General features: G+C 36.8%; 1 protein-coding gene across 1 annotated transcript in view; it reads right to left on the reverse strand.

The window, feature by feature from the left end:
* MTHFS (methenyltetrahydrofolate synthetase) overlaps window positions 1–22,358 on the reverse strand; it is a 103,537-nt gene that overhangs the window by 28,216 nt on the left and 52,963 nt on the right. The window lies entirely within an intron of this gene.

Genomic DNA, 22,358 nt, shown 5'->3' on the forward strand with positions numbered 1-22,358 from the left:
CATTATCCCTTGCACTTGCTTCTGTTCTGATTTTTCCCCTCCCTTCCTCCACTCCCTCCCCTAGATGGCAAGCAGTCCTATATATGTTAGATATGTTGCAGTATATCCTAGATACAGTATATGTTTGCAGAACCAAACAGTTCTCTTGTTGCACAGGGAGAATTGGATTCAGAAGGTAAAAATAACCCGGGAAGAAAAAGAAAAATGCAAATAGGTCACATTCATTTCCCAGTGTTCTTTCTTTGGGTGTAGCTGCTTCTGTCCATCATTAATCAGTTGGAACTGAGTTAGATCTCTTTGTCAAAGAAATTCACTTCCATCAGAATACATCCTCATACAGTATTGTTGTTGAAGTGTATAATGATCTCCTGGTTCTTCTCATTTCACTTAGCATCAGTTCATGTAAGTCTCTCCAAGCCTCTCTGTATTCATCCTGCTGGTCATTTCGTACAGAACAATAATATTCCATAACATTCATATACCACAATTTACCCAGCCATTCTCCAATTGATGGGCATCCATTCATTTTCCAGTTTCTAGCCACTACAAACAGGGCTGCCACAAATATTTTGGCACATACAGGTCCCTTTCCCTTCTTTAGTATTTCTTTGGGATATAAGCCCAGAAGTAACACTGCTGGATCAAAGGGTATGCACAGTTTGATAACTTTTTGGGCATAATTCCAGATTGCTCTCCGGAATGGTTGGATTCATTCACAACTCCACCAACAATGCATCGGTGTCCCAGTTTTCCTGCATCCCCTCCAACATTCATCATTATTTTTTCCTGTTATCTTAGCCAATCTGACAGGTGTGTAGTGGTATCTCAGAGTTGTCTTAATTTGCATTTCTCTGATCAATAGTGATTTGAATAACCATTTATTAAATGCTTAATATGTCCAACATTGTATGATAGGTGCTAGGGATCCAAAGACATGCTGTAGGAGCAGTTCACATTTATATAGTATTTAAAAGCTTACAAAATGTTTTCTTCACAATAATGTGAAATAGGTAGTTCAGGTATTATCTTTGGTTTTCTGATGAGGAAACTGAACTTCACAGTGACTCATTTAGCCCCAGATAGTCAGTAAGGTCAGTGCTGAAATTCAAACACAGATTTCTTCCCTTCCATTTCTAAATCCATGATCTTATGATATCCTCAGGAAAAGAGGTCCAAAGACAGATGCTTACAAAGTGAGAAAAGGAGAAAGAGACCCGCCCCCCCAAAAAAAAAGAAAAAAGAAAATACAAGTGGGGGGAAAAGAGGGTGTCCCATGGAAGCCAATGGAAAAGATAGCAAGGAGAGATGATCCCCAACGTGAGATACCCCAAAGGATTCAAGAAGTATGAGAATGGGGAAAAGACCAATATTCCAATAAATCTCTACCTTCAAAGAGAACATAACAGGAAGAGATAATAGCTACCCAAAATGCATGCAAAAAGAAAAAGAAGGAATGAGGTTCAATATCAACTCTGTCTTAACCCGCATCCAGGAAATCCTCTCCAACAATCCTGAAATTGCTCTGGTTTTCCAAAAACAATGCAACTGTTTTTGACAAGCACCAGTGTCAGTAGATTTTTTGATATTAATTTTCACACATATCTGTAAGTAACTGACAATTGATCCAAGACACTGCTACGTGTATCTTGTACTTAAGTACTTGCTACTCATATTGTCAGCACTGACATAGAGGGCATCTCTGCCCTGGGTTTCACTTACAGGTAAAACAAAACTGGGAGGGATAGTCAATTCTACAAATGATAAAAATCAACATTCAGAACGATCAATAAGCCAGAACATTGAGCCAAAAGCACTCAAGTAAAATTGGACAGAGGAAAATGTGAAGCATTACATCTAGAATAAGAAATTCAACTGTATAAGTACCAGATAGGGGAGAGCTGGAGACTGCTATTCACATGAAGGTGATACAATACATTTTCCCTTCTACAATTTTAATATTGGCCAAAGTACTCACAAATGGCTGCTTAAAGAAAAACAAACAAACAAAAAAAAACAACACAATCTTTGAATGTGGATTGAAGAATACTATTTTCACCTTTTGTGTTGTTGGTTGGTTGCTTTTTTTTTCTCTGGGTTTTTCCCTTTTGTTCTGATTTTTCTTTCACAACACGACTAATACAAAAATGTTTAAAATTATTACATATGTATAAACCTATACCAAATTGCTTCCTATCTTGGGGCAGGAGGAGGAAAAAGAGGGAGGGGAAACATTAACTCAAAAAAACCCTCAAAATCTTACAAAAATCAATGCTGAAAACCATTTTTACATGCAATTGTGAAAATAAAATACTACTGAAATTTTTCTAAATCCAATCTTTACATTAATATAACTAATGCAGCCAGATCAAAAGAAGTAATAGTCTTATTTTATTCTGTGATCAAAATATCTCTTCAGTTCTGGATGAACAGAAGCAAAATAAACCTGTCTATTAGAGGGAAATCAAGAAGGTAAGAGATCTAGAAATTCTGATATATAGGGGGCATTTAAAAGAACTAGGGATGTTTAATGGGAGGGAGGAGGGAGGCCTCAGGAAGAGGGAAGACCCTAAGTATTTTCAAAGTAGTTGAAGGGTTTGTCAAGCAATGCAGGAGAACTGTTCTATCTTGCTCCAGAAGGCAGAACTGAGAGCATTGGCAGAAGTTATAGGAAAAAATATTTCGATTAGTTTAAGAAAGAACTTTAGAACAATTTCATTTGTCCAACAATTGAATTACCTGCTGGGATAAGAGCTCCCTTGTCATTGCCTATATTCAATCAGAGCTTAGATGCTGTAGAACTACTGTACTGGGAAGAAAGGAGATCGGAAGGATGAAACTAAAGGTTCCTTTTTTTTATTTTTAATTTCTTGGCTTGAAACTGTGAATTCATGAGTGAAGAAAACTCTTTCTACAAATGCAGATCTGTCACAGTTTTCCAGAACTAACTGAGGCACTAAGAGATTCACACATGTGTCAGAGTTGGGATTTGAACATAGGTTATCCAAGCTGGAAGGCCAGCTCTCAATCCACTATACCATACTGTCTCTCCAGGATGCCTTATAATATTAGAACATTATGATTGTATTAGTAAATATTCTAAATCAGGCTCCACCAAGTTCCAAACTTTAATTATCTAGTTATTTACAAATTTTAAGAACTCTGATGTACCCTTCAACTCAAAGGAAGCCTGGAAATCTCATATAAATCACCCTGGGCTTTATTATAAAGCCTGTTCTAAGCTTAGCTTTTACTACCAATTCCATTTACCAGGACACCTTATAGAAAAGCAACATAGTAATCAGTCACTTGAGGAAAGCAGTATAGTACAGTGAAAAGAATATGGGCGCTTTAATTCAAAAGGCCCAGGTTCAAAACTCACCTCTGATAACTGGTACCTGTGACTTTAATATCTTTTGGAAGCACTGGACTTAGAGTATGCAGGAGGCCCTGAATGTGTCAAGGACAAAGTAACCCACCTCCCAACCCATCCCAGAACTGACACAGTTTGCTGTTTGCATCCCAAAATGGACTCTGTGTCAGAAAGGCAACAATCAGTCTGCATTAGACTGGGAAACTGCTAGTGCATCTAGGATGCTCATGCATAAGCAGACTATTCTATCTTCATGGTCTAATATCTCCCAAGGAAAAAGAAGTGATTTTTAACCATTACCTTGTTCGTCTCCTTTGAGAGTAGTTTCCCATCTTTACTGAATCTTCCCCACTCCCTTACCATATACCCTTTTAAGGAGATTTCTGGTACTTCCTCCTTCCTTTGTCCCGCTGTTATAAATACGCAAACGTCTGTGTGAATTGTGAACTTTTTGGGTTTCACATGTATGTTCATTTCTCTTGTAATCTAGTTTTCATGTAATTTTCATGAAGTCATGATTCCCTGTAGACAGTCATGACTGATGTGTGCTTCTCCTGAGCCCAGCACATCCTCTACTAATTGATTTCTTATTTTTAAAACACAAAAAAATCAACCAGAGAAGCCTGAATTTTCTGGAGGAACCCCTCCCACATCTCTTTTACTGATGTCAAGAAGCAATAGGATAATTAATCACTGACAACAATTTCAAAGGAAGAGTGGATTCTTAAAGTAGTGGATGCTTAGGATTCACCAGGGGTTTCTATGAAGGCAAATAAGTTAGAGATGTTTGGAATAATAATTCCATAGAGAGATAGCTTGTCAGAGGCTGACCTCAAATCCAAGGATACCTGAGTGCATATCCCACCTATGACACATACTTGTTGTGTATCCTTAGAAAAGGCACTTAAATGTTCATTGCTCTAGAAAACTCACTAAGACCCTAAGTGGCAGAAAAAAATACTTATAATAATAGGGAGTTTCATTATCTAGGATTTCTCTTCACCAATAAAAACAAAAGTCCAATCCTAATGAACTAACCCATAAGTATTTCTTACTGTATTAATAGCAGCAGTAACTGACCTCTCTATACATTTTAAAGTTCACAAAGCACTGTATATACATTTTTTCATTTGTGACATTACGGAGTTCTATCAGGGCATGAGAATCAAGGCCACAGATTCTAGTTATTAATGCTAAATTCTCTAGATTTTTTATAATTTTGAAGAGAAATTTGAAACTGTAACCTTAGAGAAAAGGACTTTGGTTCAATTTTTGCATCTAACACTTACCACCTGTATGACCAAGAGCAAATATTTAATCTCTTTGGTCCTCAATTGCCTCATCTGTAAAACAAGGATAATATTACTGTAGCTCTGGAGAGAGAGAGAGATAAGCATATATAATTATGTACCAGGTACTTTGCTAAGTATTTTTAAAATATTATCCCATTTGACCCCTACAACAAACCTGCAAAAAAGGTGATATTATTATCTCTACAGTTATTAACTCTATTTTACAGTTAAGGCTAATGAAGTAAAGAGACTAAGTGACCTGCCCAGGGTCACACAGATTGTATTTGAGGCTGTATTTCAACTCAGGTCTTCCTGACTCTAGACCTAGTAATCTTATCCATTGAGCTACCTAGGTGCCACTGATCTCATAATATTGTCTTTAGTATCAAACAAGATATAACATATGTATGTGTATGTTTATATAAACACATGTATTTCCAAAGTGACATATATGAATATATTTTTATTATAAGAAAATATCGTAAATACCCCACCCAAAATCAGTTAAAGACCCTCCAGATCAATCCATATGAAACCTGTTTAAAGAAATTAGGGATATTAGGGGCAGCTAGGTGGCACAGTGGGTAGAGTACTAGCCCTAAAGTCAGAAGAACCTGAGTTCAAATCTGGCTTCAGACACTTAATACTTCCTAGCTGTGTGACTCTGGGCAAGTCGCTTAGTACCAATTGTCTCAGCAAAAAAAAAAAAAAAAAAAAAAAAAATTAGGGCTATTTTACATGAAGAAGAAAAGTCTTAAAGGGTAGTTATCTACAAATAATCCAAATAGGACCACCCAGAAGACGGAATTAGGCAATATGGCCCCCAAAGACAAGACAGCCAGCTAGGGAGCTGGAGTTGACTCAAAATGACCAGGTCATTCACTTGTTGCATGACTCTAGGTAAGTCACTAAATTTCTCTAAGTTTCTTCATCTTTAAAATGAAAGTATTGTATCTCACAGCTTCCACATTCCCATCTAGGTCTAAATCTATGATTCTATAGGGGGGAAAGCAATGGACAGAAGTTACAAAGAGAAATACTGACCCAATATAAGGAAAAAATTATTAATAAGAGTTACCCTTAAGTAAAATAGCTCCATTGGAAGGTAGGTTCCTTCTTACAATAGGCTTCCAAGCAAAGGCAGGAGAACCACTTTTTCTATGGGCTGGAAGAAATAGCAAGAAATCATGAGATTCTTTGGTTCTGAGTATGATTTATCATCTTTACATTGGTATTCCCAAATCATCTTTTTTTTTTTTTTTCCTTTTGAGACACATGAGGCTTTCTCTAAAACACCAGGATTGTACTTGTCAAAATGGCAACTAAGACAAATGAGAGGGCTAGCCTAGAGGAACTATAAATTCTTTCTAACTCTAAAATCCTATTATCCAAACAAAATGTAGGGTGGTACCATTCTTGGTACCAAAGATTCCAGTGTTTTCCTATGGTATACAAATAGAGTATGGAATATATATGGAGAACCCTCTAAGACAACATATGTAAGGAAAGATTTTGAGTTCCAAGAAGACAGAGGCTTTTTCTTAATTATCTTTATATCTCCTCCAGCACTTACTCCACTGCTTTGCACATAATGCATATTTATTAACTCCTTCCTTAATGAATTAACTAAATCAGGAGCCTAATTACAAATGATCACAAGCAACTGCATTATATGCCATAGTTTTTAAGAGGAGAGGACAGAAAAATGACTTCCAGGTCTAAATCTCTGCTCCTATATAAGCCATCTCCCTGTTCTCCTAATGAATGGGATCATTCCCACCACTGGATCCTTCCTCTACCTGGAGCTTTACTAATTAGTGAGACCTAAATGCATCTAGTTGTCCCTATGTATCTTATCATGCTACCTCCCTGCCATGCTACCCCCTGACCTTTGTATCTCTTATTCTAGGAATAGGAATCAAATAAATACTTCTATAGCTTCTTGGAAATGAACACATCATTCAGTTGCCCTTATGGCTTTACCATTTGTGATTTCAACCTTCCCAGGTCACCACTCTTTTATGTTAGATTCCAGGTAGGATACGGTCTAATGTCATGTGATGAGAAGGCCTGGATATATTATGCTGTGCCATGTTTGAAGGCAGTATACTTATTGATGAGATTACAGAGGTGTCAATTCATCCAGGTATCTAGCACAAAGAATTATGTAATCCTAATTGGTATTTGTTAAAAACCTATTGTCTTTATTTATATGTATATTCTCAGTATGTAGCATCATGTTTGCCACATAGTGTTTAATTAATGCTTGCTAACTGACTAATGTTAACATAAGATCAAGAGCTGTAAGGGACCTTAGAAATCATGACCTTAAATCATAGATTTAAACTGATCTTAAAGAGATCTTAATGCTCATTTAGTCCAACCACCTAATTTTACAGGCCAGGAAAGGTGAAGTAACAGGGTTGGCACTGCTATTCTACCTCACATACAACACGAGCCAAGGAGATTACTGCAAGGAGAGTGCTGAGCCGTAAAGAGCACAAAAAATATGAGCTGATTTTCTTGCAATGCGACCAAAAGAGGACATTATTCTTCTGGCTAATTACACAAGTCCATGAAAAGGAAAAAACAGAGAGAAAGAATAGCAGTTCTACTAAGACCATCTTGAATGAAAGGTTAATGAAGGAAAGACTTCTCAGCAGTACCTGAGGGGCACAACAGGACCGTAGTAGAGACTAGGAATCCAGAGAATACTCAAGTGATGAACAATCTCTATTTGCTTCATATTTGCTCGCCAAGTTTTTTATCTTTAAGTTCTCAATGTTTTATTTAACATTCAATTCCTAGCACACTAATTAATTGAATTATAAACACTACATCCTTTTGATTCAGGCCTATCAGTTTGTATTGCCTAATCAGACATCCTCAACTCTCTTCTGACACCTGGTGGCAGCTAACAATTTGCAGAGATCAGTAACCCAGGAAGAAGAATATGAGATAGATGATGAATTGTAGTGATACGAAATCCCAAACCCATGAAAAAAGAATCATTACCTAAATGAATAATTACAAAAGCATCTTGCACTTCAAAAAAAAAAAAAAAAGAAGGAAAGGGAAGGGAAAGGAAGATATAGGGGGAAGGGAAAGGATGAAGAAAAAGATTGGGAAGGGAAGGAAAGGGTTAGGAAAAGAAGAGAAGGATGGAAAGAAAAGGGAAGAGTTGGGATGGGAAGAGAAGAGTTAGGATGGAAGGGAAGAACTAGGAGGAAGGGAAGGGATAGGGAGAAGAGATAGGGGAAGGGGAACGGAATAAAGAGAGGATAGGGGAAGCAGAAAGGGAAGGGGAAAGAGAAAAGAACCACAAAACCACAAGTGGGATTACCTACAATATCTCTTTGGAGAGGCATTTACTTGTTTTTGTTGTTGTTGTTGTTGTTTTAATTTATGTAGCTTTTTATTTACAAGATATACGCATGGATAATTTTTTTTCAGCATTGACAATTGCTGAACCTTTTGTTCCAATTTTTCCTCTCCTTCCCACTCCCTCCCCCAGATGGAAGATAGATCAATACGTGTTAAAGTATATGTTAAATACAATATATGTATACATAGCCATACAGTTATTTTGCTGCACAAGAAGAATTGGATTTTGAAATAATGTACAATTAACCTGTGAAGGAAATCAAAAATGCAAGCGGACAAAAACAGAGAGATTGGAATTGCTATGTGGTGGTTCACACATCTCCCAGAGTTCTTTCGCTGGGTGTGACTAGTTTAATTCTGCTCTATTGGAACTGATTTGGTTCATCTCATTGCTGAAGATGGCCACGTCCATCAGAATTGATCATCATATAGTATTTTTGTTGAGGTATATAATGATCTCCTGGTTCTGCTCATTTCATTCGGCATCAGTTCATGTAAGTGTCTCCAGGCCTTTCTGAAATCATTCTGCTGGTCATTTCTTACAGAACAATAATATTCCACAATATTCATATACCACAATTTATTCAGCCATTCTCCAGTTGATGGACATCCATTCATTTTCCAGCTTCTAGCCACTACAAACAGGGCCACCATAAACATTTTGGCACATACAGGTCCCTTTCCCTTCTTTAGTATCTCTTTGGGGTATAAGCCCACACTGCTGGATCAAAGAGTATGCACAGTTTGATAACTTTTTGAGCATAGTTCCAAATTGCTCTCCAGAATGGCTGGTTATATTCACACTTCCACCAACAATGTATTAGTGTCCCAGTTTTGAGAGGCATTTACTTGTATACAAAGCAAGAAAGACACAGTAAGTTGATTCCTAGAGTTGCTGGAGGACAAGGAAACTTAATACATTTTTAGGACTGACTTTTTAAGAGAACCAAGCTCCACATATAGAAGAGTAAAAGTAGTTAAAATTACCTTTCTCTATGTTCTCTGCTCTCTTGTAATGAGTATATCCTAAGTCAGGACTTAACAAATCCCAAGAGCCAGATCATCATGCGGCTTAGACATTTCTTTTTTTTTTTTTTTTTTTTTTTTTTTTTTTTTTTTTTATAATAAATTTTATTTTATTTAATAATAACTTCGCATTGACAGAATCCATGCCAGGATAATTTCTACACGACATTATCCCTTGCAATCACTTATGTTTCGTTTTTTCCCCCTCCCTCCCTCCTCCCCCCCCCAGGATGGCAAGCAGTCCTATATATGCTAAACATGTTGCAGTATATCCTAGATACAATACATATTTGCAGAACCAAACAGTTCTCTTGTTGCACAGGGAGAATTGGATTCAGAAGGTAAAAATAACTCGGGAAGAAAATCAAAAATGCAAATAGTTCACATTCATTTCCCAGTATTCCTTCTTTGGGTGTAGCTGTTTCTGTCCATCATTTCTCCAATGAAACTCAGTTAAGTCTCTTTGTCAGAGAAATCCACTTCCATCAGAATACATCCTCATACAATATCATTGTCGAAGTGTATAATGATCTCCTGGTTCTGCTCATCTCACTTAGCATCAGTCCATGTAGGTCTCTCCAAGCCTCTCTGTATTCATCCTGCTGGTCATTCCTTACAGAGCAATAATATTCCATAACATTCATATACCACAATTTACCCAGCCATTCTCCAATTGATGGGCATCCATTCATTTTCCAGTTTCTAGCCACTACAAACAGGGCTGCTACAAACATTTTGGCACATACAGGTCCCCTTCCCTTTTTTAGTATCTCTTTGGGGTATAAGCCCAATAGAAACACTGTTGGATCAAAGGGTATGCACAGTTTGATAACTTTTTGGGCATAATTCCAGATCGCTCTCCAGAATGGCTGGATTCGTTCACAACTCCACCAACAATGCATCAATGTCCCCGTTTTCCCGCATCCCCTCCAACATTCATCATTGTTTTTTCCTGTCATCTTAGCCAATCTGACAGGAGTGTAGTGATATCTCAGAGTTGTCTTAATTTGCATTTCTCTGATCAATAGTGATTTGGAACACTCTTTCATGTGAGTGGTAATAGTTTCAATTTCTTCATCTGAAAATTGTCTGTTCATATCCTTTGACCATTTATCAATTGGAGAATGGCTTGATTTTTTATAAATTTGAGTCAGTTCTCTATATATTTTGGAAATGAGGCCTTTATCAGAACCTTTAATTGTAAAGATGTTTTCCCAGTTAGTTACTTCCCTACTAATCTTGTTTGCATTCGTTCTGTTTGTACAAAGGCTTTTTAATTTGATATAATCAAAATTTTCTATTTTGTGATTGGTAATGGTCTCTAGTTCATCTTTGGTCACAAATTTCTTTCTCCTCCACAAGTCTGAGAGATAAACTATCCTATGTTCCTCTAATTTATTTATAATCTCGTTCTTTATGCCTAGGTCATGGACCCATTTTGATCTTATCTTGGTATGTGGTGTTAAGTGTGGGTCCTTGCCTAATTTCTGCCATACTAATTTCCAGTTATCCCAGCAGTTTTTATCAAATAATGAAATCTTATCCCAAAATTTAGAATCTTTGGGTTTGTCAAACACTAGATTGCTATAGTTGACTATTCTGTCTTGTGAACCTAACCTTTTCCACTGATCAACTAATCTATTTCTAAGCCAATACCAGATGGTTTTGGTGACTGCTGCTTTATAATATAATTTTAGATCAGGTACAGCTAGACCACCTTCATTTGATTTTTTTTTCATTAATTCCCTTGAGATTCTCGACTTTTTATTGTTCCATATGAATTTTGTTGTTATTTTTTCTAAATCATTAAAATATTTTCTTGGAAGTCTGATTGGTATAGCACTAAATAAATAGATTAGTTTAGGGAGTATTGTCATCTTTATTATATTTGCTCGGCCTATCCAAGAGCACTTAATATTTTTCCAATTATTTAAGTCTGACTTTATTTGTGTGAAAACTTTTTTGTAATTTTGCTCATATAATTCCTGACTTTCCTTTGGTAGGTAGATTCCCAAATATTTTATGCTATCAACAGTTATTTTGAATGGAATTTCTCTTTGTATCTCTTGCTCTTGGATTTTGTTGGTGGTGTATAAGAATGCTGAGGATTTATGGGGATTTATTTTGTATCCTGCTACTTTGCTAAAATTATGAATTATTTCTAATAGCTTTTTAGTAGAATCTCTGGGGTTTTCTAGGTATACCATCATATCATCTGCAAAGAGTGATAGTTTGGTTTCCTCATTGCCTACTCTAATTCCTTTAATCTCTTTCTCGACTCTTATTGCAGAGGCCAGTGTTTCTAATACAATATTGAATAATAATGGTGATAGTGGGCAACCTTGCTTCACTCCAGATCTTACCGGGAAAGGTTCCAGTTTTTCCCCATTGCATATGATGCTTACTGAAGGTTTAAAATATATGCTCCTAACTATTTTAAGGAAAAGTCCTTTTATTCCTATGCTCTCAAGTGTTTTTATTAGGAATGGCTGTTGGATTTTATCAAATGCTTTTTCTGCATCTATTGAAATGATCATATGGTTTTTGTTTGGTTGGTTGTTGATATAGTCAATTATGTTAATAGTTTTCCTAATATTGAACCAGCCCTGCATTCCTGGTGTAAATCCTACTTGGTCATAGTGTATTATCCTGGGGATGATTTTCTGTAATCTTTTTGCTAATATTTTATTTAAGATTTTAGCATCAATATTCATTAGGGAGATTGGTCTATAATTTTCTTTCTCTGTTTTCAGCCTACCTGGTTTAGGTATCAGTACCATATCTGTGTCATAAAAGGAGTTTGGTAGGACTCCTTCAATCCCTACTTCTTCAAATAGTTTATTTAGCATTGGAGTTAATTGATCTTTAAATGTTTGATAGAATTCAGATGTAAATCCATCTGGTCCTGGGGTTTTTTTCTTAGGGAGTTGATTGATAGTTTGTTCTATTTCTTTTTCTGAGATAGGAGTGTTTAGGATATTTACTTCTTCCTCTGTTAGTTTAGGTAAGCTATATTTTTGGAGGTATTCTTCTATTTCATTTAAGTTGTCGAATTTATTGGCGTAAAGTTGGGCAAAGTAACTCCTAATTATTGCTCTAATTTCCTCTTCGTTAGTGGTGAGTTCTCCCTTTTCATTTTTAAGACTAACAATTTGATTTTCCTCTTTCCTTTTTTTAATCAGATTTACTAAGGGTTTGTCTATTTTGTTGGTTTTTTCATAGAACCAACTCTTAGTTTTATTAATCAATTCAATAGTTTTTTTACTTTCAATTTTATTGATCTCTCCTTTTATTTTTTGAATTTCAAGTTTAGTGTTTGATTGGGGGTTTTTAATTTGTTCCTTTTCTAGCATTTTTAGTTGCAAGCCCAATTCATTGACCTTCTCTTTCTCTATTTTATACAAATAGGCCTCTAGAGATATGAGATTTCCCCTTATTACCGCTTTGGCTGCATCCCATACATTTTGGTATGATGTCTCATTATTATCATTTTCTTGGATGAAGTTATTAATTATGTCTATAATTTGCTGTTTCACCCAATCATTCTTTAGTATGAGATTATTTAGTTTCCAATTATTTTTTGGTCTACTTTCCTGTGGCTTTTTATTGAATGTAATTTTCAATGCATCATGGTCTGAAAAGGATGCATTCACTATTTCTGCCTTACTGCATTTGAGTTTGAGGTTTTTATGTCCTAATATATGATCAATTTTTGTATAAGTTCCATGAACTGCTGAAAAGAAGGTGTACTCCTTTCTGTCCCCATTACATTTTCTCCAGAGATCTATCATATCTAATTTTTCTAGTATTCTATTTATCTCTTTGACTTCTTTCTTATTTATTTTGTGGTTTGATTTATCTAATTCTGAGAGTGCAAGGTTGAGATCTCCCACTATTATAGTTTTACTGTCTATTTCTTCTTGCAGCTCTCTTAATTTCTCTTTTAGGAATTTAGATGCTACACTACTTGGTGCATATATATTTAATATAGATACTTCTTCATTATTCATTCTACCCTTTAGCAAGATATAGTGCCCTTCCTTATCTCTTTTGATTAGATCAATTTTTGCTTTAGCTTGATCTGAGATCAGGATGGCTACCCCTGCTTTTTTGGCTTCACCTGAAGCATAGTAGATTTTGCTCCAACCTTTTACCTTTAACCTGCATGTATCACCCCGCTTCAGGTGTGTTTCCTGTATACAACATATTGTAGGATTCTGGCTTTTAATCCATTCTGCTAACCGCTTCCTCTTTATAGAGGAGTTTACCCCGTTCACATTTATGGTTAAAATGACCAATTCTGTATTACTTGCCATCTTGTTAACCCCGGTTTATGCTTTTCTCCCTTCTTACTCCCTTACCCCCTCCCTTACCCCCCTTCCCAGTATTAAGCTTGTGAGCTCCCCTTGCTTCTCACAGCCCTCCCTTTTTCAGTATCCCTCCCCCCCCTTAGAGTTCCCCCCCCCAACTTACCCCTTTCCCTCCCAGTTACCGTATTCCCTTCCACTTAGCTTATTCCTTCCTTTTTCACTTTTCCCTTCTCACTTTTCAATGAGGTGGGAGAAGTTTCACCATAGATTGAATATGTCTAAAATTCTTCTCTTACTGTCAATTCTGAAAGCAGTAAAATACTCACTATTTTCATTCCTCTCCATTCTTTCTCTCAGATTTACTAGGTTTTCTTTGCCTCTTCATGAAATGTAGTACCCCCACTTTCCCTTTTTTCTAGTACAATGTCCTTTCCACAACTAGTTTCTAGAACAAGGTATACATGTATTCTTTATACATCTTTACAGCCGAAATATAGTTCCCAAGATTAATCTTTACCTTTTTAGATTTCTCTTGAGTTCTGTGCTTGTAGATCAAATTTTTTGTTAAGTTCTGGCTTTTTCATCAGAAATAGATGAAATTCGCTTGTTTCGTTGAATGTCCATCTTCTTCCCTGGAAAAAGATGCTCAATCTCGCTGGGTAAGTTATTTTTGGTTGCATACCAAGTTCCTTAGCCTTTCGGAATATCATATTCCAGGCCCTTCGATCCTTTAATGTGGATGCTGCCAGATCCTGGGTGATCCTTATTGTGGCTCCTTGATACTTGAATTGGGTTTTTCTAGCCGCTTGCAGTATTTTTTCCTTTGCCTGAGGGTTCTGGCATTTGGCCACTATATTCCTTGGTGTTTTGATTTTAGGATCCCTTTCAGTGGGTGATCGATGAATTCTTTCAATGTCTATTTTACCTTCTGTTTCTATGACTTCTGGGCAGTTCTCTTTGATAATTTCCTGGAAGATAGTGTTCAGGCTTTTTTTTTCATCATACTTTTCTGGAAGTCCGATGATTCTCAGGTTGTCTCTCCTGGATCTGTTTTCCAGGTCTGTTGTCTTCCCCAGAAGGTATTTCACATCCTTTTCCATTGTTTGATTTTTTTGGATTTGCTTGACTGATTCTTCTTGTCTCCTCGAGTCATTCAATTCCAATTGTTCGACCCTGATTTTCAGTGAGGTATTTTCTTCACTCACTTTTTTAAGATCTTTTTCTAATTGTCCAATTGAGTTCTTTTGTTCTGTGGAATTTTTTTCCATTTCGCCAATTTTGTTTTTTAGAGAGCTGTTTTCTGTTTCCAGTTCACTAATCCTATTTTTCAAGGATTTGGTTTCTTTATCCACTCTCTCTTTAACTGACTTCTCCAGGCTCTTTTGCCAAGCCTCCCTCTCCTTTTGCAGAGCCTCCCTCTCCTTTTCCCATTTTTCTTCTAGCTCCCTTGTGAGAGCCTTTTTAATTTCCTCCATGAGATTCATCTGTGCTGAGGGACATAAGGTCTCTTCCTTCGGGGATTCACCTGGGGACTGTTTGTTTTTAGTCTCCTCAGGGTTTGGAGTCTGCTCTTTATCTGTATAAAAGCTGTCCAGGGTTAAATTCTTTTTCAGTTTCTTGCTCATTCTGTCTATTTATCAAAGACAAACTATCAAAGAAACAGAAGAAAAAAAACCCCTTGAATGGAGGCTGCTTTCTTTGGGGGAGGGGCAGGGTATTCGTGAGGCACAGGTCCTACTGTGCTATGGCGCCTGCGCACTGAGATCCGAGCGCTCTGAGATCCGAGCGGGCTAAGACACTGTGGGGGAGGGGTGGCCAGGTTCCGAGAAGCTCCAGCTGTTTGGGATTGTATTCTTCACCCCCGGTGTTTTTAGCTTCTCTGCTGGGCTGCTGACTTGCTCCTATAGCAAAGCTCTCACCGCAGAGACGGCTGCGATCGCGTCCTACCCCCTCTCCGCTCCACCCGGTTCTGAGCTGCTATCTGTGCTCTGGTTGCCGCTGCTGCCCGCAGACTGCTTCCAAATACCGTCCCCGCCCTCGCGCAAAAACAGACCTTTCTTGACGAGTCTCAAGGATGGTTTCTCTTGGTAAGTAATTGTATGGTTTTTTTTCAGTCGAGCATTAATTCAGAGGCATGAAATGAAATGAATAGTGAGAGAAAAACACGGAGATTACACAGAAGTGTATTTCCTCTCCGCCATCTTGGCCGGAAGTCCCGGCTTAGACATTTCATTGCAGCATCTACTATTTTCTTTTCTCTTTTGCTATAAAATATTTGCCAGTTTCTTTTTCCTTTTTCTTTTCTCAGTTTTATTGATGCCCTTTGTTTTTACATCATTATTCAATTCCAGATCTACCCTATGACCCCTTGCCACCAGGAAGCCTTTCTGAAAAAAAAAGCCCCTAAATGAAAAACAGTTAAGCAAAAGCAACTTATTTGGCAGGGAGTAAAACATTACATATGTCAAGTCTCTTCTTTCTATAATAAAAAGTAGGAAGTAGTGTCTATCATATACAACAATCATCTTAAGAGGGGAAGAGCAGGGAAGATATTAGAAGGATGGAAAAGGGAGAGGGAGGGAGGAAAAGGAAAGCAAGAGGAAGGAGGAGACAATGAAGGTGGTAAGGAGAAGCTCTCAATTCTTCAAGTCCCCGTCATAGTTCTATTATGGCTATTTAGCTGTGCTGATCTTCAGCAGTAATTCTACCCAACCAAAATCCACCCAAACAAACACCAACCCACACTGACTACCATTCCTTCTAAGTCCCCAGTTCCCTTGATCCATTTTTGAAAAGACCAAGTCCAGCCCATTTCCCTTAATGTCAACCAGCTTGCTGAGGAATAGAGCTGGGCAAACCCCTTTAGTCTACTTCCTCTTGGACTAAAAACTTCCCAAGTTCCCTTTATGCATATTTGAGAAAAACCAATAGTTTCCCCACTGAGAGGAAAATTCTGTTCTTAGGTCAGGATGCAGTGTAACTCTCAAGTCTCCTGGTCTTCTTGTTGGAACTAGAATCCCCAGGAAGTTGACCAAGGTTAGTGAGAGTGAACTCAATTTAATTCAATGAGTATTATTAAGAAAATACTTTGTGCCTAATACTCAGTGGGCACCAGGAACACAAAGATAAAAAAGAAACAATTCCTTCTCTGAAAGAGTTTCTATGCAACTGGGGAGAAACAACAACAGGAACACCAAGAAATTGATGGAAAATACCTACAAAATACATACAGTGTGGGGCAGAGGAGGAGGAAGAGGATGAAAAGGAAGAGAAGAAGATAGACGAGAAGGAGGAAAAGGAAGAAGAGGAGGAGGGGGAGAAATAAATGGAAGCATCTAAAAAGACTTCCTACAGAAAGTGGTTCTTGAACTAGACACAATGACAAGTTAGGTTGGCTGGAATGTCAAGTACATGAGAGGAACCCTGTATAATCAACCTGGTAAGAAAGAGACACACTAGATTATGCAGGACTGTAACATTCCTGGAACATGTACCATCCCAGCATCCCCCAGATTTTCTAATCTCAGTGCTTTTACACATGCCTGGGATGCTTTCTCTTCTCTCTCTGTCTACTGAATTACTATCTGTACTTTAAATACAAAGGTCCCTTTTCCATTCCACTGGCTCCATCAGATCTCACATAGCATTCTAAATTTCTCTCATGTTTTAGAGAACACAACTTTACTTTTTATATAAATCACTGGGGAAAAAATTCTTTAATTTAAAAATTTGAATTAAATGCAACTTTTTATTCTCAGTGTCATGGTGTCATAATCAAAAAATATTTATTGACTAAATTCCCATATTTTCATAAATCATATATGAAACTACAATATATACAGGAAGGTTAGTGTTGTAAAAAGAACAATGGATTAGAAATCAAAACTGAAAGTTCTACTCTGCTTTGCCACTAAGTGACTATTTGACCTTGAGTAAGTAACTTTACCTCATGGACAGTTTCCTCATCTAAAAATGGAGTCAATTTGACTACACAATTTCAAAAGTCCTTTAAGTGATGACCTGATAAGATGTAAAACTATTAATATCTTACTTTGTGTAATGGTAAATACACTCATATGTTTATTCAACAGTGTCTTGTACATAGTAGGTACAGACATAAGAATTGTCAAATTTAGAGACTTCTTTATAAAAAAGTAAATCCAATTTTTAAAAAAAACTGTCTCCTAAGGATTAAAGATTGATGAATATTCTTTATTGTTAATATACATAAATATTTCCTGCAAAAAAAACTTCACATATCATATCACTAAGGGCAATTTTTCCCCCCAAATGCCAAGTTCAGTGTCAGGTACTCCCATTATTATTAATAATAATGACAAGTACCCTCTTGTCCCTTATACTCTTTAACATCTTAATTGGTTATTCCCAAAAAGGAATACTAAAATCAGGAAGGAAAGCATAGATTCTTTCCCTATCTTTAACATAGTATTATGGAACCTATTACTAGTATATCTGTGTTTATAGTCAAATAATGAATTAGGAGCTAGATGGAGCAAAATCCTAAAGTATAACGCTTTTAGTCTGTTTATCACTAACATAAGTGTACACATTGGAATAGCCAAAGCTAGTTTTTTCAGTTGCCAAAGAAAAGAGAGCAAGCTTAAATAGAGACTCGATGCTACCAGTTAAGTACTCAGGCAAAGAAAAGAAAATCTGAAAAATTCAATTTATGCTCATGGTCACTATATCACCCTTACAAAAAATAAAGCCAGATTACATTTATATAATACTTACAGGTTTAGAAAACACTTTATTCATAGCAGCCCTTTGGTGCCTGAATTTCCCTTATTTAAAGATGAGGAAATAGAGGTTTAGCAAAATGAAGCAGCCTACACATACAGTCTGTACCCGGAGGAGCTCAGACTTTTAATCCTGAGCTGTCAGTCTCCAAGTCTCACAACCTTTCCACTATGCTACACTCCAGACAGAGAAATGAGTAACTGCAATTGAAACCTCCATTTCTGCTTTTCTCCCTCCTTCAAAGGTCAGCTCTCAAAACCACTCTTCTTAATAAGTGTGTTATTGTATCATCTTAAATGCTGAACAGACTTGAAGCTTTTATCTCATTGCCACCATTTGTTTTACTAAGATGTTCAAAAAGAGAGCACATGAAAAGCTTGCAACTTTTCTGGTTCAATACATTTAACTAAAATAAAATTACATTGTATGTTATCATATTTCTTGTGCCTGTACCAGACTTCCAAACCTAGATGGGTTCATAGTTCTGCTAATGTGAGCCTCATGCCACCTAGAACAGTTTCTATTACTGCAAGTCCAAGATAAAGTAAGCTATTACTTAGAAATAATAGCACCTGGTATTTATATAATGTCTTTCTCCAATGGATTCCAAGTGCTTATTCACTGCAACTCTATCCTGGTTACCCACATCAATAATTCTTTCTTGACGGGTGATCTGCTTACTCTTTTAACCCTTAATGGTTGATATATTCAGTTGCTAAAATTGCCTGAGGCAGAAAGTTGAAAGCACTAAAAAAAAAAAAGTCCAAACCCCACAGGATCCCGGATTAAGCTAGTCAGCAACTTTGTGCTGCTCTCTGAAGACAGACACAGCATGCAATGTATTATTTGTTGTTGTTCAGTCACAGCTGACTCCTAATGACCCCATTTAGAATTTTCTTAGCAAAGATACTGGAGTAGTTTGCATCTCCTTCTCCAGCTTATTTCACTGATGAGGAAATTGAAGCAGAATTAAGTGTTGCCCAGGGTCACACAGGTATTAAGTGTCTGAGGTTGCATGTGAACTCAGGAAGATGAGTTCCAGGCTGGGTGCTCTACCCACTGCATCCTCTAGCTGTATTTAGTACTGAGCTAAAAGTAAGAATCCCCAGAGTCTAGTCTTGGCTGTGTGACTATGAATAAATAGTTTCTCCTCATGGAGCTTCAGGTCCCTCTCTTTAGCGGGAGACATATCACATGACCTCTAAAATCCCTTCCAATTTGAAACTGACAAGTCAGAATAAAACACTTTTCCAAATACCCTAATTAATTCTGTTAGATCAGTGACAGTCACTTGACAACAATTAGCTCCTAAGAAACTTAGAATTCTATAGACACTTTGGAGAATGCACACAGAGAGTTGAAGTTTGTCTTGATGCTTTTAGCAAAGCTAACTTACAATTATTCCTTGATGTTTTTAGAGAATTTCACAGCATCTTTGTAGATTATGCCATGTTCTTAAATCACAAGATCAAAGACTGTTAGATCTACACAGAACCTTAAAGCTCATCTTTGGTCTTTTCTCAGTCCTTTCCCTACCTGAATTTTTTTTTTAACTTTTTAAAAACTAAGCAACTCCACACAACTCTCCTGAACTCCCTACTCCACATATGGCAAACATTAAGATTTCATCCTTTTCTGACAATTGCTTCTCAATCTCCTTTGCTAGTTTATAATCTTCTTGCTACCCATTAAGTGAGAGATTCTTCCAAAACTCTGTATGGTCCTCTATTCTTCTCTCTTTACAAAAATTCTGGGTCTGTAAACTTCCTTTTTTTCTTTAATATTTTTATAACTGTAATACAATAAATGTCTCCTTTAAAATCCTGTGTACTTTATCTTAAACATTTAAAAATATTATTTTGAGAAGGGATCCACAGGCTTTAACAAACTGCCAAAGGGGGCATACACATGCATGGAAAGAGGGAGAGAGAGAGAGAAAGACAGACAGACAGGCAGGCAGGCAGGCAGAGACAGAGATTAAAAACACTGTAAATTCTCTCTCTTGGCAATTTCCACTACCATGAATTCTATCATACCGCTTTGCTCATTTTCTACTCCCAAAGTTCATTTTCTGTCCCCTTCAAAAACCAAACTGTTCACATATGAAAGGATAGAAACTTATACAGATAATTACCAAATTCTCACATCCAGCCTACTATCTCTTCTGAATTCCACTCCCATACCTCTGACTGCTTGCATACTGTTCCTACCCTAGATTAAGCCATTATCAAATCCTGCTTGGACTTTCAGAATGCCCTTCCTGCTTTCAGTTTTCCCCCATTTCAAACTGTCTTTAAGAAAAGTGTCAAAATAATCTTCCTCAAGCATCATTGTGACCACATTATTTCCCTATTCAAAAATCTTCAGGAGTTACTTATAAGATAAAATAGAGACTTTTCATGTTAGCATTTATGGCTCTACCCAATTTAGCAACAATCAACTGTTTGAATTTTATTTCACACAATGGCTCTCGGTGTTCTCACCAAGCTGAACTATGAGCTGTTCTCTGAATGCAGTCATCTATGTACACTCAAGAAGGTAAATCCCCCATGCCAAGAAAGCACTCCCACCTCCTCCTTAGCTTTCCAAATCTTTGTCTTTTTTTTTTTTTTAAACGTGGAAGCACCATTTATTCAGGGTGAACTTTTATTTATTTATTATAGCTTTTTATTTACAAGTTATATGCATGGGTTTTTACAGCATTGACAATTGTCAAACCTTTTGTTCCAATTTTTCCCCTCTTCCCCCCCCCTCCCCCAGATGGCAGGTTGACCAATACATGTTCAATATGTTAAAGTATAAATTAAATACAATATATGTATACATGTCCAAACAGTTATTTTGCTGTTCAAAAAGAATCGGACTCTGAAATAGTGTACCATTAGCCTGTGAAGGAAATCAAAAATGCAGGAAGACAAAAATAGAGGGATTGGGAACTCTATGTAGTGGTTCATAGTCATCTCCCAGAGTTCTTTTGCTGGGTGTAGCTGGTTCAGTTCATTACTGCTCTATTGGAGCTGATTTGGTTCATCTCATTGTTGAAGAGGACCAAGTCCATCAGAATTGATCATCATATAGTATTGTTGTTGATCTTTGTCTTTCTTCAAGAAAGCCATGAAGCCTCTCTGGAAAATCTTTCCTCAGTTGCCCCAGCTGAAAATGTTTTCTCTTCACAATTAGGCCACTTTTTCAAGCTCTCCCCTTTGTTTTTCTACTACAATCTTCCTTAAATTACACTTAACTATATACATGCCATATGTATGTTCCTAGAATTACAGAGCATCCCCAACATTCAGAATAATGCTTCACACATAAAGGGTTTCATATATGCTTTTCCATTCTATTCTAGTGAGAACAGAGAATGGGTTATGGGTAGAATGGATAGAGTGACAGACTGGAGATAGGAAGACCTGAGTTCAAAAGTGACTTAAGTCACTCACTAGCTTTGTGATCCAGATAATGTCATTTAACCTCTCAGCCTCAGTTCCCCATCTGTATAATGAGTATAATGACAATACCTACCTCATAGGGTTTTTATGAGTATGAAATGGGATAAAACATTTTATAAACCTTAAAGAACTACATAAATAATATTACTTTTGTTATTAACTATTATGTTTGTGTCCCACACTTGGCATATATGTGCTAAATTGTTACAAGGAAGCTGGGTAGTACAATAAGTAAAGGCTCTGCACTTGCCTAGGTTCAATACCAGACTTAGATACCTATTAGATATGTAACCTTGAAATGGTCATTTGGCCTTTTTCAGTTTCAATTTACTCACTCATAAATAAGGATAATAATGGTATCTACCTCACAGAGTTGTTGTACAGATCAAGTGAGACGCATGTATAGTACTTTGTAAACCTTAAAAGCTGTATAAATGTTACTTATAGCTACTACACTTGTTGAGTTGTGGCAAAATTAATCTAGTACAACCTTCTCATTTTAAAGATAAGAAAAGTTTTGAAAGGAGTTATAAATTACTCAAAATCATGGGACTACAAAATCGAGAGAAGCCAGATCTTCTGATACCAAGGTAGAGCATTCTTTGTATCATCAAACATAGACGATCCAGCATCCTGAAAGCCTCTTGATTAGAAAAAAAAAAAAAATGCATCTGAATTTCCTGTGAGAAAGTAAACACTATGCCCCAAGCTGCAAATTATCCACTGGATTCTAAATAACCTGGATACCTCTCTATTTGTACAACTA

The sequence above is a fragment of the Antechinus flavipes genome, chromosome 2 (genome assembly GCF_016432865.1).
Source record: "Antechinus flavipes isolate AdamAnt ecotype Samford, QLD, Australia chromosome 2, AdamAnt_v2, whole genome shotgun sequence".
NCBI classification, from domain to species: domain Eukaryota; kingdom Metazoa; phylum Chordata; class Mammalia; order Dasyuromorphia; family Dasyuridae; genus Antechinus; species Antechinus flavipes.